The 16,962-nt window shown below is 40.2% G+C and overlaps 1 protein-coding gene across 14 annotated transcripts in view; it reads right to left on the minus strand.

Moving 5' to 3' along the window:
* RBFOX1 (RNA binding fox-1 homolog 1) overlaps positions 1-16,962 on the minus strand; it is a 1,498,714-nt gene that overhangs the window by 1,093,598 nt on the left and 388,154 nt on the right. The window lies entirely within an intron of this gene.

Raw genomic sequence — 16,962 nt, forward strand, 5'->3', positions numbered from 1 at the left:
GCCGGCTCTCCAGAACAACAGGCCTCAGGATTAGGGGCTGAAGGTCAAACCTGAGGAGTAACCAAGCTTCGTGCAGGACTATGGATTTTGTTTCTCATTTCCCAACAGTTTTGTCAATAAGGCCCAGCACAAAAAAGGGCTGCTGACAGATTAGCAAAGGTGACCTCACGTTCACGTGCATTTTATGTTCTTTCGCATGGCTGAAGAAGTTCACATGAAGGATGTGAAAAGGGACAAGACACGCAGCAAAAAGATCTCTTTACAATTTAACTTAATCTCTCTTCCCTTCTGCCGCTTCGTCTGAGAGCTGCAGCCTCGGTCGCTACGCGTGCCCATTTGTAAGCTCTCCCGGACAACGGGCATCCCTTCCACTGCTCCTCCTACCGAAGAGCTGTTTCCCAACTGTGTATTTGCTGAAGGAACAGAAATATTTCTGCTGGTGCTTCAGACGACACGTTGGTGAGCACCGACATACTTTCACAGCTCCTGGAGCCGCTTGCGAAGATGGGGTTAAGAAAAGGTTGTAAACGTAAACTGGTTATGATAAATAGCCTGACGTATAATCGCTGGACTAATACTGCTTCAATAGTTTTTATAGAAATCCAATTGAAAATGGGGCAAGTGGAATGAATCCACCAGCATTTAATGAGTCAGGACAACTGTCGCGTGCAGGACGACTACTGTAAGCTGCGAGAAGGAAGCACAGCCCTTCCCGCGCAGCACCGGGCAGCAGCGCCGCAGCTAGCTCGGGGACCCCAGCGGCCAAAGGGGCTGGGCACGTCACGCGCCCAACACACCCGTAGGCATTGCCTTGCCTCGGGACATCGTAACGTCCCCAGCAGCCACAGCCAGAAGTACACACCTCCTTCAGGTAACCGCTGCGCGTTTCCCAAACTCTCATGAACATCCGTCCTAGTTGGAGCCGCAATCTCCTGTTTGAAGACTGACAGCATCAGCGGGACATGGCCCGTGGCACCAGCACAAAAACAAGCTCGTTCACACAAGCCTTGATGCACGCAGCGTGTTTCAAATCCGCCGTGTGTCAGATGAGCTAGCATCGATCTCAGCCCGCACAAAACCTCACCACATAAAGAACCAAATAAGTTACCTGAAGCAGCTTGAAAAATCCCAAGCTAACACGTGAAGTGCCTCCAGCATCACTTGCTCAAAGCCACCACGGGGGACGCCCGCTCTCCTCTGCCGCGCTCCCAGCCTCACCTCTACTACTTTGTTTGTCCTGAATTGTTTAAATTCTAAATGTTTGAGATAACTACAGCCTGTGTTTGTACTTCTATGGAAAACCGCCTGTCCCGTTTACAGCTGTACGTATGTCTTATAGCAGAACAACGCTGACAAAACGAGACCTAGATAAATGTCCCCCTGGCAACAGGGTCGTGTGATCACTGCAAAGGGTTTGCTCCCTGCTCTGTGTTTCAGCCGGCAAGCATACAAAAATCAGCTTTTTAAGAAACAAGAATGTGAGTTTGGTCCCAATGAATGAATTATGTAGACCCCCTCTGTCTGCAATGCCCACGCTCTAGATCCAAGTACCCTATGTAAAAATCCCAATACACCAGATTTTTTAAACAAAAGCTCTGCCTGCGTCTGTGCAACAGTTAATAAAACGGGGACATGAAGTCCAGTTGATACAACAGAAGGCTGGGAATATGGAAGACGGATTAATTTGGGCTGGATTTTGCAAACTCATGGTTGATTGCTTTTGGAAAAAAAATAATTCAGGAAAACTTTTGCTCCAATGGCTTTAGGGCAGACGATAGGTCACAGTTATTTGGTTATTGAAACTAAATAACGTACACCTATTTTTGTATAATGAATAGTCCATACATGAAATGCTAAAAATAGAACCCTAATATTGCAAACCAAGAAAAGCATGTTTGTGAAGAAAAATTAAATAAGCAACAGTATTCCTATATTTCTTTATTACAGTACAGTTAGAGCACAATTAAGGATTAAGTATATCTTGAAGACAGTTAAGTATTTTTTGCTTACAACTAAGGAATACCGCTCCCCTAATACTGCAATTTTTAAATGGAAGTACATACTACTTTTTTTTCCCCATTAGAAAAGAAAAAAGCTTTTGTTGAATTGCAATGCCACAGTAATAACATAAACACTATTCTAAAAACTATTCCATTGCTCCTTCCTGAGAGAATACATTTTGCATACAAAGTTTTATCAGAATGTCAATTTTTTCTGTAGTAGGCTTCAAGGGAGAAAAACAAACTCCCAAACGTTATGCTTCTTATATCTCCAGCCAGACACCCAAGATCTGTTATCCACTTCTAAATGTCCGTGTCCCAGACAGATCTTGTGAGAAAATAATCCTTTTTAGCTCTAGCTATCCTGAACTCTTTCTATAAATACAAGTACAAGCTAGGAGGTGAATTCAAATCAGACTGGAAATTATAACTCCCAAAGGGTAAGACTGGCCACTTCAGTAAAAACGCATCTTTGCATTTCTGCTCATGCTCGTTCATTGCTCCAATGAATATAGACCTATTTGAGGTTTAGATTTCTTGCACAGGGAATTGCTCACAGTTGCTGGCCCATTCTTTAGCTATTTGATAGGTTATTCTAGTAACTGCTTTTTCTGTCGGTGATATGATAGTCCTTGACCACCTTCTGCACAACTGTATTCCCGTATAACTTTGCTTTAAGGGAAGACACAAAAGCGCAGAGATTAGTCATGGTTTTAGCTGACCACTTCCAACACTGTTACTATCTTTTGTAAAAGCCGTGAAATGATGCCTATAGAAGTCAGAGAATCTAGAGTCCTTTCCCTGGAACAGAGATTTTGCCTGAACGGCCAATTGCAAAAGTAAAATCAAAGGGCAGCAGGGCAGCTCTTCCATATGCATGTGAATGCCTCCCTAGAGTGCCAACTTCCCTTCGATCTCTGACTGCAGCCAGTTATCATTATTATGCAGAGCACTGAAATTGTGGAAATAATGATTTAAATCTGCAGGTATTTATCGATCTAGTTGTCCCCAAATTCCCAAGTAGCAACTGTGGCTGCTAATGCTTTTTTACAGTTGTGCTTGGTGAGATAATTACAGTAATTTTTCTCTGGTTTGAAACTTTACATAATGAAAAAAACGCTCAAAATAATTTGTATGAGAATTGACACACAAGAAGCGATTCCCTCACGAGAAAAGATCAAGTCTTCCGACTCCATTGGGTACTCTGCACCTCACTAATATCACATCAAGGTAAAGCCCCAGAACCTCTAGCTCTTCCTAGCAGATTCTTTTAAGGATGTATGACTTCTCTAACTTCTATAAAGGAGGGACAATGCATTTCTTTTTCTCCAGGTTGTGACAAGGACGTGCATTGACTACGCAACCCCTGAAGCGAGCTGCAATACAATGAGAGGTTTGCGTTGGGTGCACAGCATACAGATTTGTCTGTGCTCCAAATGCTAAGCTTTGCTCTGCTATGACATTTGCTGTTACAGTCAACTTCCATGTTGCTAGAAAGAACTAAACTTTTTAAGTATTAGGCTGAAAAAGCATAACAAACCAGGAGCATTTTACTGTGGTGTTCTTAAATGCCTCTCTCCTTGGCTCTTGACACCAGTCAGATAAATATCAACAAACAGCACTTGCTTACACATATTAATTATACACCTACAAAACATAAATTTTAACACTTTAAAAGAATATTTCACAGCAACGTTTCCTGCCAAAGATTATACAGGTAGCAGGCAACAGATCTTCACATCATAAGTACCACAGAGACTACTGCTTTGACTAATGGTCAAGGTTGTAATTCCCTCAGCCCTAAAAGAAGCGACAAAGTGTGGCTTAAGCCTTTTTTTTAAGGCTTTTAGTGCAACACAATAAAATTCCCATGTTAGGTCCCACTTACGGCAGTCTGTAACGGATGGGGAGATGACACGGGGAGAAGGTAGGACACCAGAGAAGACATCGCACTTGCTCATGCCAGAGGAGAAATCAAAGCCCCCTCCTACTCTCTCTGTAGATCTACACGTTTTCTATTCTCAGTATGTTTCACTCCATTCATTACCTCCTTCAGGGTCATTTGGTCCTCTAAGGCCAGAGGAAAGGAGCCAATCTAATCCCTAAGCTTTGCAACTAAAATCTTCCTCGGCTCACTACTCACAAAAGAGCCACTCACTGATTTTACAGGTGCTTCATTCCTAAACCATTATGCCTCAGCTAGAAGGCAGAATATCTGCAACAGCTAAGACTGAGCCAATGTTTTCCTCAAAAAAGTAACCACCCTTCCTCTAACAACAACGAGAAAAGCTAAAATTCCTATCCAAAAGGGGCTATAGGCCTAACAGTATTAAGTTTAAAACAGAAATCAGGGAAAAAACAAGGCAACAAGGCAAAAATTGTGAAACAAGGCAAAATCATGACTACAGTTTAGATTCTATTCAACAAACTTTAAATTGCTAGTTCCCTATCTTTGAGTCCTTTTGCACAGATATGGAAAGGTCTCCTTGTTCCCAGCTGATGGAGAAAATGGAGCAAGCCTGTTAAGGGAGCAGAGCGCTGTCAGAGGCCGTTGCTGACCTCCAATCAGCCCTGTTCACTCAGATGCTTCAATTGCTGACTCTCGTAGGAGCTTTGTTTTAATAAAATTACGTGAGCTGAGATTCACATTAAGCATCGGTATCTGTTTACAGTGTGTGCATGACAGGTACAGACAAAAGCTTGCCAGTGAGCAGCGAAGCACACAGAGTGGCTGCATTTTCCTTCCTTAATCCATCCAAAATAAATTCTCAAGTTATAAATATGATTCTTATTCCTTATGCCACTTCCAAGTCCTGCCTGCTAGTCACTTAACTTTTCACTTTACTTCCGAGACCACCTAAAATACCACACTTATATGCACGCAAGACTTTGCATTTCTGAGCTCCCTGTGGAAGAAGAAAGATGTCTAAAAAATTCTGTAGAGCTGTTTGTACCCTTTTGCCTTTTGGCTCATTGCTAGAATTTTGAAAGGTAGTAAAGGAAATTAATACCTATGCCAATAGTACAAAATACCTTTTGAGAATGTTTCTTCTAAGCATCGTAAAGTGTTTTGTAACTGTAGAAATTTCAGGTTTATTGTTTTACTGATTACATGTAATTGACTCATTAAGGCAAGTGATTTGCTGAAGTTTACAGAATGAACAAAAGGAGAAGGTAAAATATAGGCCATTAAGTTCGGGGCAACGGCTTTTTCTCAAAAGGAAATTTTTCCCTCGTTATTTGTTGCTTTGCAGATGATCACCACTTCCTAGGTACCTAACATACCTTCCAAAGTGGCATAGTTATTAAGTTTTTCCATCACTCATCTCATCAGTTTTAATATATGACTGCCCTATCTATTTTACGGTTTCGTATTTTGTTGCCCTGATAGTGCTACTTTCATTCGGTGGATGTTAAAAACTTTTGAGATTTATTTCTGCTCTTTGCTTTCCTGTAGGCTGTTATCTCCTGCTCGGGATTCCTGAAGCACCTTACATAGCTTTGCAGCTTAAACCCCATTAACGCACTCGGTGTGAACGTACTCGGCAAACCCTACTACAGAAATACATCACAACCTTTTCAGTAGCAGCAGTGGAAGCAACTCCAATCTCTTTCCGCATTACACTTTCAGGAATTCTCTGCTGTAGATCAGTGTTTGCTGAAGAGTTTTTATACATGCAGTTTTGGAACCGACAGGATAAATGACACGCTGCTAAAGCAGAAGATGGGAGCCAATGCTTCTCTTGTTTTTCCACGACTCTTGCAGAGCTGTAGGATTGGGCTCTCTCATTAATTCTCACCGCAACCCTGACAGAAAAAAATTATCCTTATTCTTTTTTAGTTGCAGAAACTGAAACAAAGAGTCTAAGACCAAAAAGGACAACATGGTCAACAGCTGGATTAGAAATCTGGAGTTCCTGGCTCTTAAATCCTTCACTCAGGTCACTAGGGCTTATGAGAACCCAGACGCTGGGTTTAGAAAAACAACAAGATATAACCTGCAATATTTTAACTGCTTTTTAGAGACAAGTGAAATAAAATAGACAAAGAAGTTATGTTAAAAGAATCAGAAACTACATGAAGGAATACTAGAGTAATGTTTTCTTAACTTTAACAAATATAGAGAAGTATTTGCCTTACAGCAGTTTTAGGTACTTAACAGTTAAACGCATAGGTCTTTGAAAGATCCTCCAAAAAACCCTAATACTCACATGTAAATAACAATATCCTTGACTTAAAAGAAACGAACAGGTATGAATACAAAACAACAGAAAGACATGCAATTCTTCATATGCTAGAATATAAACAAAATGTAGGCTTTCCATTCTCTTGTCTCTGGGAGGCTATTTGGTTAAGGCTTCCTGCCCCCAGCTCTGAAGAGCAGGTCAGAGCCAGCTAAGCGCGCTTAGGGCAGCACCGCGGCTTGCCCACAGCACCCCATTGCCTCCTGCTCCTCCTCAGCAGCAGCAGCAGAGAGAAGCCCTGCTTGTAAATAGAAAAAACAGGTAAAAGTCTTGGTTTCGAGTGTCTACTGAATACGCTACGCGCGGCCTGGATGGGAACTCAGCAAGTAGCTTGGTCAGACGCGTTTGTGAGCAAGGACTCAGCTGGGACCCTACAGCTAAACTAAAAAAACATTGACCTGTTCAACGTCTAAGCTTTGAAGGCAATTATAAACTCATTCGCACACGGGCTCTGCGTCAAAAGTTGTCCTGCCCCTGCCTTTGTCCCCTTCCCACCACCCCCCGCTTCTTGTCCCAACTCACATTTCTCCAGATTTTTTCCTGGAGATCCAAGTCCATCTAAGGCTGGCCTAGTCTATGTCAGCGGGGAGCTCAGCAATTGCAGCATATTTTTACTCGGTGCCAGTTACTTACCTAATACACACCTAATAAACATAGAAGATTTATTTATCTTACATATACAGGTAGTAGTGCTCTCCCATAAGTCATAACACTAGAAATAGAAACAGCAATGAATTGTGCACTGCACAGTAATTGAAATGAGGGACTAAAAAAAAGGGTAGAAAATGCATGTGAGAAGTTTAGCATGCAGTATCAATATCCAAGTTTTCGTTTTATGTTTATTAGGTAAAGCACTAACACTAGCAGGAGTATTTCCTTCTTAAGCGTGGAATATATTCTTAGCCTGCCAGGGACACAGAACCGTAGCAAGACAGAAGTGTTCGTTGCTGTGAAAGACAGAGAGAGAGAGAGAGAGAGAGAGAGAGAGAGAACTGAAGGAAAGCAGATATCCTTTCTGAAAGAAAGAAGCTTATGTCTTAAAAAATGCTACTGTGAGCAGCTGGTTAACCTGCAACAAGAAAATTTCAAACTGAAAAAAAAAAAGTCCCAAGATTTTCAAGCACCATCACCCCCCCGCCACCACCACTTTTGTCCATTCAGCTACTACCTAGGAACTGTTCTCCTACTGAAATACAGGAAAAATCCTGAAATTTGGAAAACTCCTTCATTATAGATATCTGCCAGGAGGAAAAATATATATATACACACACACACACACATATATATATATATATATATATCTCCTACAACTTCACTTTGACCTTTGCAGCAAAGATCACTAAGAAGTTTACTGACCTTTCCTATTGGATTTCAAATGCTCAAGTGCCATTTTGCTCAAGTCTTGAATTATAGCGCAATGAAAAACTAATTACAGAAGAACAACCACTATGACTCACATTTCCCTTTGAGAAAACTACCTAGAAAACATCAGCTTTTGCTGAACAGCTAAACACGCTATTGAACGCAATGATGCTCTGCTAAGGACTGCAGGAGAAATGCAGTGACGATTTGCAAGTGAAACAAAGGTCCCCCTTCACCTGGAGCATGCTGGCTTGCAGAACTCTTTCTGTTCAGTGACAATCTAGCCATGACAAATACATGCAAATATATCATAAATACTTTTAAAGATATATCTGAAATCACTTTAGGGTCTTTCAGTAAAGATGGGCTGCTATCTGGCTGGTGAAAAGTTATCTCACAGCAAGAATCTTAGCTGATATGCAATGATTTCCAGTGAAGACTGTGCTCTACGTACTTCTGTAAGGCTAAAGATGCCCGTCCCAGCACCACGTCCCCAGCCCTGTGCATGCATCATCCTCTGCTGTTGCTTCTGGCCATGTGACAGTCACATCACCACCTCCTCTTCCTCCCCACGACCGCGGTCATGGCCTTGCCTTGTCCGCGATGGCCCACAACTGCCGCTTCATGTTGTATGCGCTGCTGTGATATGAACAGAAAAGACAGCAACAGCCACAACACGCATTTAAAACTCCTGATCACCGAATAGTAAGTCCTTGAGCCACAAGATGGGAGGAGAATTTAAGGAAAAAAAATAGAGGAACCGTTTTAAAAAAACTACATGAGAGCCAGCACTGTTGCCTGTGTCATCAGTAGGGCAGGCAACACGGACGTCTGCAAAGCAGGGCTTGGGGCTGCAGGCTCTGCCCCTAACTAGGACACATCTAATGGCTCACATTTTGACTCAATATATATTGCACCAGGCAGTTGATGTATTTGTTTTAAAAAAATTGGCTCAAACCATAACTAATATAAAAGTCTATAGCCTGCAGGTACTTTATAATGCAGCACTGTGTGAAGATGAAACTGAAGGAAATTGCAAAAACTCTGTAAAGCTGATCTTTTAAGTTCATGCTGGTCCTAAATAGCTACAGTTACAAACACTGGAGAAAAATTTTAATCAAATCCTTTTGTGTCTTAGTTTAACGACAGGGAAGAATCTTTCTGATGAGGACCTCTAAACTCGATTTAACCTGCATCTGACTCAACAGTGTGGTGAACTTAAACATCTTTTAAAAATCCTACTGTAAATTTCTCAGGAGTTGATTTTCACCTCCCTTTCCTGGGGTCACCAAGGCTGGCTCAGCCACACGCTCGCTGGGATATCTTCACTATTTGTAGTAGCAACATAACGTCACAAGTCGGCTCTGCCTCCTCCCAGCATTTCCAAGCCAATGGGAACAGTCAGAGTCCTCCTAGTACTCCAAAGCTCATACGTTGTCAGACTTTGGCTGCTCTTATGCATACCGCTCTTATTTTCTATATTATTTCCCAAACAATTAGAATATTAAATAGAAAGAGTGAACAGGAGTAGATTTCAAACGCATTTAGACATTGATTCATTCATTTTTGCTAAACTTTTGCATGACTTAAATGATTATGCCTCATGTACAGAAGGATAATGGCACTTTTAAGTCAAAGCTTCCTTGAAAGTTAACAGGACCTGAGCTTCCAAGGGCCTACAACGGTATGCAACACCAAGCCGAATAAGAGTGAAATATTTTTCCAAAATGTGGTCTGTCGGATCACCCAGAACAGCAAAATTCATAGCATAAAAAAGTGGTTCCCAAACCAAGTGATTGCAACGCTTGCAAATGGGTTTACAAATCCAACAAAAACTACATAGTGTTGGACCCCCAAAAAATGGCAGAACAGCTGACACACTGGAAGAGGATTTACCCTTGCCACCTGACATTGATGGTCTTTGTGTTAGGCCAGTATAATTTCTTTAGACTCCAAATATGAAATATGAAAATATGAAATATGAAAAGGTAGGCTCAACTAATTTAGCTCTCATGGAGTGAAGAGCACCTGTACTATTTATTGTTTATAATAACACATGTCTTTATAGAAGCATTTTGTCGTCTTGGTCATACTTTAAACACATAGAGGAAATCCTTACTCTGAATTGTAGCATCTTCAACTGTTATAGAAACTTCTAGTTTTGAGAAGGGAGCCAATATAATTTTCTATTCTTCTCTAATAAAGTTGTGACAAAAGAAATATCTCTAAATTTTTCCAAAATGTTCTGGCCTTGTATCTCAATTCTTTGATGGAAGCACCAGATTTAGAATTTAAAAACAGCAAGGTAAGATCATTCATTCACATTCTGCATATTCTTCTACCTAGGACTGAAATTACGGCAATATGATAGCAATCTTTTAAACTAACTGTAGAAACGTATGTTGCTTATGCAACTGTATATCTTACGGCAATAAACAAGAGGATTGTAAGCAGCAATAACAAATTTAAGAATAAGACCGCATTTATGCGGTCTATATTTTAGATGGATGCTCAATAAGGCAAAATACCATTAGGAAAAGTAGGCAAAACATTTTGGGTATGTTTAATTTGCTTTCTTAACCTAAGTCATTGGATCCTATCCCATGTTGTGTTTGGTTTTCACTAATATTCCAGAAAATGAGTTAGATATTTTTACTTTATTATTAGAATCAAAATCTTAATGGATTATTGCAGAATATTCTTGTAAAGGAAATTGTGAATGCTGCCTGTATTCACATCTGAGGCTGAATCTGTAAATAAAAGACGAAAAATGGCATTGGCATTTTTTTGGAATATTGACAAATAATGAAATTGAGAAAATCAGAAGGTTCATGGACATCCTGGAAAAGCATGGCATGTAAGGAGGAAATATACGGTGACAATTCTTTTCTAGACTATAATTATCAGTAATGAGGAAGCAAAAATACACAGGAGAGATATCAGAGAAATTTTACAGACTCGGTCCTCCTTTCTTCTAATAAAGAGATGAATAAAGAAGGAAGCTTAGTCAGGTAAGCGTGAGGTGCTCCACGGAGCCACGGATTCTGGTAATACCATGTGAAGCTGGATCTCTTTTCTCCGTTTCGTCAGTGATGGATCACTCATATTCAGAATTTTTTCTGTTTTGTTAAAATTCCACGTGAGAAAAACTTTAAGATCTATGGGATGAAGCTCAAAGGCTATAAATGAGATCAAGGTTTTCTCTGAGTAAGAAATGGATGTTAGCTAGCAATGGGTCTGGACTGGCTTGTTTAACTGTCTGAGCCACTTAAAACCCCTGGCAGGCAGGTGCAGACAGAAAGAAAGGGGCAGTGCGTCTTACCGGATGATTTCAGAGACTGAACAAACAATGATCTTGGTGGACAGCTGCTATTATTCTCCAGGAAACTGATTTTTATGTCTGCTTAAATTAAAATTTCTACTACCTTAAAAAAGGGGGAAAAACTGATCTTTCTCTTTTTCTCTTACTTTTCAGAACATTCAGAATTGCAGCATAACAAATTGATTAATCGGCACTGAAATGACTTCTCACTAGCTCTTGTTTTTCCCTATTATCAAACGCTTATTTTAAGCGTTTCAGCTCCGTTCAGTATAATTCACAACACCAAGCATGACCCATGCGCCGGTATTAGATGACTCAGTGAGGTTTGGTACCCTGATGCAGAGCCTGTCACCAAGGTCAGTGGTTTGAAGACAGCCTTTCCCGGCAGCAAGCGTGAGCGGTTCCCAGGGAACGCCGCGTGGGGCGTGCAACGCCGCGGGGGCTTGCGGGGCCGCCCTCGCCACGCAGCACCGGCACCTACTGCACCCCGCCGGCGCTGGCGCCGGGCTCCATCTGCGGGGCGCAAGTCCCGCGCTCTCCATTCGCTTCTCTACTCACTTTCTGGCCACCACCTACTCCTTCTATGCATCCTCAATTTGAAAAAAATATGGGTTTTTTCCTGTGAGATTAGAGCCTTAAAGGTAAAGGATCTTATTCACCTCTGTGCTTATCAAATGCTATTCTCATAGGCTACCTTCAGAAAAGCCATTTTTCTTACACTAAGGATCAGACTGCAGCTGAGTCTTCATGAGTAAGAGTAGGGCTAAGGCATACTCACAGCACAGCAACACTTTATAAAAGTATATCATATTAAACACACACAAATTAACTAGTCAAAACACATAGACAAACAAAAAATTCCAACTTTTCAAATACCTACATATAAGAAACAGGATCACATTAAGAACTGCATATCCCGTATTCGTACGATGCAGAACATTGTACAGAACAGCATCACGAGCAAAGCTTTATGCATCATGTTTGTACTGCTAACCTATGATACGACCACCACAAAAACAGACGCAACACAGAATATGAAAGCAGCTCTTAAGCAACTAATATGATCTGAAGTCCTGAAACAAGGTCTTTTCCTGTACTATTTGAAGGAATAGAAATGCCAGTGACTTCAATTCCCAGAAGTCTCCCATTTTAGAAAAGGCTGCCAGAACTCATTTCAGCTCTTTAAAAGGACCTTCTTTAAAGGGTGAAGTATGTTTTTACTTGGTAAACGGTAAGGAACATGTTAGGTAAGTGTTTTCTCTTATGTTTACCTGAGAGCTATGACTTATTACATGATTTCCTTAAGACAATCTCTGACCTCATACTTATTCAGGAAGTTTCCTGAGGGCCTGATGTCTGAGAGTGGGGACTATTTATTAGAGATGGTGCAAAACATCTGCAAGGCTCCAGGACTGCAAACATGCCTCACACAGGGACTCAGCTGGGTTGTTAGTCGTGCTAGTGACTATTATCAACATTTAATACCTCTGGAACCATATTTGGTTTTGTCAGAACTAGAACTTTTTGTCAAAATAAGTTTATTGAAGAAAAAATAAATGTTGAAATGGCCTTTCTTGTCTCCCTCAGTCTTCCCTTCCCTTGAGTCTTTTTTCACCCTAGTATGACTCATACTTTGGCTTAGGTCCACTCTTCTTACTGCAAGACTATTTTCTGTTCTTTACACTAACACACACTGGACTGCAGAATATGCATTCAAAGGTAGTCTGTTCCCACACCATACTTTAGGAAACACAGCTGATTTTAAAGGCACATTAGAGCTTAATACACTTAACTAGAAAATTAATCCTAAGACTTTCAGCTGGTCGAGTATTAAGTATGTTTCTGCCAAACCGAAGTCAGAAATAAAAAGTCAAACCACTTACTGTCTGTTCAGCCTCAACTAAAGCGTTGTTCAGCAACTGTGATTTGTGCACTTAGTCTGTTCTTACTACATCTATGTCTTATTTTTTGCCCCCACAGTGAATGCTTGTCGTCTTTGATCTTAATTAGCCTGTAAGACAAATCATGCTGCTACCGCAAAACGTCAATGCTTTAGGGAATCAATTAAAAATACCTGTTATGAATCTCTTTGAACCGAGATAGTTGTTTATTATTAATATAAGCTGTCCATGCAGCTGTACAGCATTACACACTGAACAGGATGAAAAGATCACAGGATGCGAAGGAATCTTGCAAACAACAAAGAGAAGGTGAGATTTGCAGTAACTGATATAAAAATCAGAAATCTCTCCTTTAAATAAGTAATTACATGGCCAGCCAACAACGCTCCTCAGAGCTGAAATTTGGGGGGGGGGGGGTTGTAATTTAATTGTGCTTAAATATCTCTTTTTCTTAAAATATTGCTTTCACACTGACTTTCGGGAAAAAATTAACTTGAATAATAACAGCAAAGAACATCTAAAACCCTTGCAGGCTCCCTGACACAGGTTCCGGAGGTACAAATATTACTGCTGGATCCTACCAGTCCCGCTTCTTTCCAATAAACTTAATTAATTTTGTCTATGCCCCCAAAAACATTTTGCAACTCCTTCTGAGAATTCTGTTATCTTAATGTCCCCTCATGTCCCTCACTCAAAACAAACTCAGTTGTACAAGTAGATCATTCACACAGGGTCCCTCCAGTGGCCAGCTCAAAGCGTTTTACAAATCAAAAATGTTACCCTTTACAAATTTACCTACAGCATGAATTTAAACTCTGATGGGGACAAGAGAGAATCTTAACCTCAAAGGTATAAATTTCCACTCGTGAAGAGCATAGCATTCGAAAGACCTCCCGCCCAGCTTTCGGCAGCCACACCACCTAGAGTATTACCAGCTCGTGTAAGGGAAGGAACGGGAAGATGAGGTAGTAGTCGTATGTCCGGCTTCCCCTTTCCCAAGGGAATTCCAATTTGTGATGGAAAATAGCGTAGATATTCATGTGTTATGATGATGGGCACTTGACCCATACACAGATGGCCTTCTCTGTGAAACATTATCCAGCAAAAGCTCGAGCCCTGCTCGGAATATTGCTCCTTTCTCAGTGATGGACAACCCCTCCCGGCATTTCTTAAGAGGAGCTCTCCTCACTTCAGAGTGAGCTAAACCCTGTGCTCCTTCTTCATTTACAGGCCTATTTGTATCTTGACCAAAATGACAATTTTCATCCTTGGTTGAATAGTCTTTTTGAGAGCAAATGTCAAGAGAGCGACCATATGACCGCCATTAGGCCTTCAGAGGACATCTATCTAGCCTTTTCCAATTCAAATTTACTTATCCTTATAAAGGGTAACTCATCTCCAACTGATTCAACTTCAGGTTAATGTCTGCTTCCTTAAGGTTTTCAAGTTGATAATTTTCCTTCCTTTTATTATTGATATTACAATTACAGGAGAAACCATAGTGTACACCTCAGGCTAGAAAAGCCAAAAATCAGTCATTCAGTACAGTCATCATTTGCAGTTTTACAGAGAATTTCTATTACTTTGTTTCTTTTGCAGCCTAAATTCCTTCAGTCCTGTGATTACACAAAACTAAAAGAGTCTTTATGAAGAATTTCCAGCGCTCATTTTTGCTGAGAACACTTTGAAAACTTGAGCCACAAAGCTTCAAGAAGCTTTTTAGAAGGCAAGCCCAAATAACAAAGAGCCACTGTTTTTTAAAGTCTCCTGCTCTTCCTCTACTTATGCAGTATTACAGACCCTGAGCTGTCTCTTTTAAGCTGCTAGCAAGTTGGTGACCTTCCCTGGGGTCCCCCGCTTTGTGCGATTCAGTTAAAAGGAGATTTCTTTATCAACATGTACCACCATATTGGCTAGATGCTTTTTTTAGTCTTATTATATTCACATACTTTTGAGCTCCAGTCTATAACAAGAGAAATCCAGGGAAGAAAGAATCTGTATTTAACACAAAAGGATCTTCTTCTTCTATTATTCTTAATTGTTCTTTTTAAATAGTTTAAAACAGTTAAAGTATTTGCTGGAGCTCTGCTGAACTAGAGTTATCACAAGACCCCAGACAGTGAGCACCGTAGAAGCAGCAAAATTTTGTCACTGATGAAGGTTTTGAAATTAAAAACACCCTACTGCTATTTTTGATCAGATCCACTAACAGGATTAGACTCTTCTGGAAATACTAAGCTCTTTTGGAACTATCGAAACTGGTATGAAGACAGAAGACCTAATACCTCACTGAACACAGTCCTGCCTTCAGAGCCCTGTCGGTAACTAGTCACACTGTGAGCTCCACAAAAAAACCCAAGAAAAATAGAGTGAGAATTTCAGGGGTTTTTTTGCACTTCTGTTTTTCTGATGTTCGTGTTTCTTATCATCTCATTATGCTTCAGCAGTTTAATCATAGCAAATCTTTTCAACTTCCCTTCTTTTTTGGTCTGTCAATCTGTGAATGTGTTTAAACTCGAGAGAGCTAAGGCACTAAAATATTCCAAAGATCCATTTAAGAAGAAAATGAGGCACCTTTTTTACTCCTCACTCTTTTTTTCCCTCAAAATCATCAGCGAGGGATGATATGCAAAGATTCCTCCTCCAAAATCAGTAGACAAGTCTGGCCCACTTTCTCTTTTTAAATTTTTCTTATGTATTCTCTGGAGGATTTTACCATAAATTTATTATTACGAATATTATTACAAATAAAATGCCCTCTTTCCCACTGTCAAAACAAGTACAACTTTCACCTTCCTTGCTCACCTAAAGCTTACAGCGAGTTTCTGAAAACTTCGGCAAAAGAGGCCAAACTCAAACTCAGACTTGCAACTAAGACCCCCCCCCACCCCGAATAATCTTCAAACTCCAAGATAAAAAACTTAATATGCAAGCCAAAGCAACTCATCTGATCTAAAACTCTCAAGAAACCTTGTTTGCAAAGGCTTCAGTAGCAACTGCAACCTTTTTTAGTTCCATATAAATGAACATCAGATTTGTATGAGCTTCTGCTAGCTGTGTTTTAAATTAAGTGGAAAACCATCCAAAGAAAGCAATCAGAAACCTTTAAACAGATTCTCAAATATAATCTGGTCTCCACAAAAAAAAAAGAAATCGTTCTTATTATTCTCATATAAAAAACCCAAAATTTTCAAAACTTTTTACTTTTTTGTGGTTGAAGTACTTCAAAAGGGTCCCAAGTATGCTAATAGCTATAATGTGCCTCAACATTAGTATTAGGTTATGTAGGTAGTATGTTTTTAAAAACTGAAATACCATAATACTAACTGAAAAGAATTTCACTGGGAAACATTACAAAAGCGTAATCTTTCTAGAGCAGGAATAATGAGTTTTCATGCCCAAACCTTGCACGCTCAGCAAAAAAGACCACAGAGAAAATATAGTAAGTTATGACAGCATTCTAGGAGAATTATTTTCATTACATATACCCTCCTCTCTCTTGGTATGTTGCAATGTAGGACCAGCATGTATTAAAAAAACCCCACACGCTTCAATCTATATAAATTAAACCAGTTCCTATTCTTACATCTATGAATTAGTCGCTTGTTCTTTCATTGCAGCTAATTGCCATTTTATCTAACTCTTCACTTTTAAACAGTTGAACTTTTTCATGTTTCATGTCTCAAAGTGTTCACTTGCTATTCTCGGAAGTTACAACAACGTGAAACGCGCAGAGTGAGCTACCTGTCCATTGCTCTCACCTCCCGCTGACTTTTTGTACTTCTGTACCACCAGCGGATCAAAGGCACCTTTTCTTGCAACGTTGCGCCAAGTACAGTGTTTCCTCTTTGGCTTAATTCTATACTTCTGCTCCTAATATAATTCAACCTTCAGGGGTACTTCCCATCAGACTACTACAAAAAAGAGTTTTGCTGGAAAAATTTCAGTCCAGCTTTCCAGAAGATACTGTACTGGGTACTGTATATATCCATGTCCAAGAAGGGGAAATAAAAGATTAAACCCACTGAAGACCTGACTCAAAATATTTATTTGTGTTTCCTCCAAGGATGGGCTAGCAAAAGGATACAGTAGACCAGCAGTCATGTAACAGTAAATGGTTATCTGCCCTCGCA

The sequence above is a fragment of the Struthio camelus genome, chromosome 15 (genome assembly GCF_040807025.1).
Source record: "Struthio camelus isolate bStrCam1 chromosome 15, bStrCam1.hap1, whole genome shotgun sequence".
Lineage (NCBI taxonomy): Eukaryota > Metazoa > Chordata > Aves > Struthioniformes > Struthionidae > Struthio > Struthio camelus.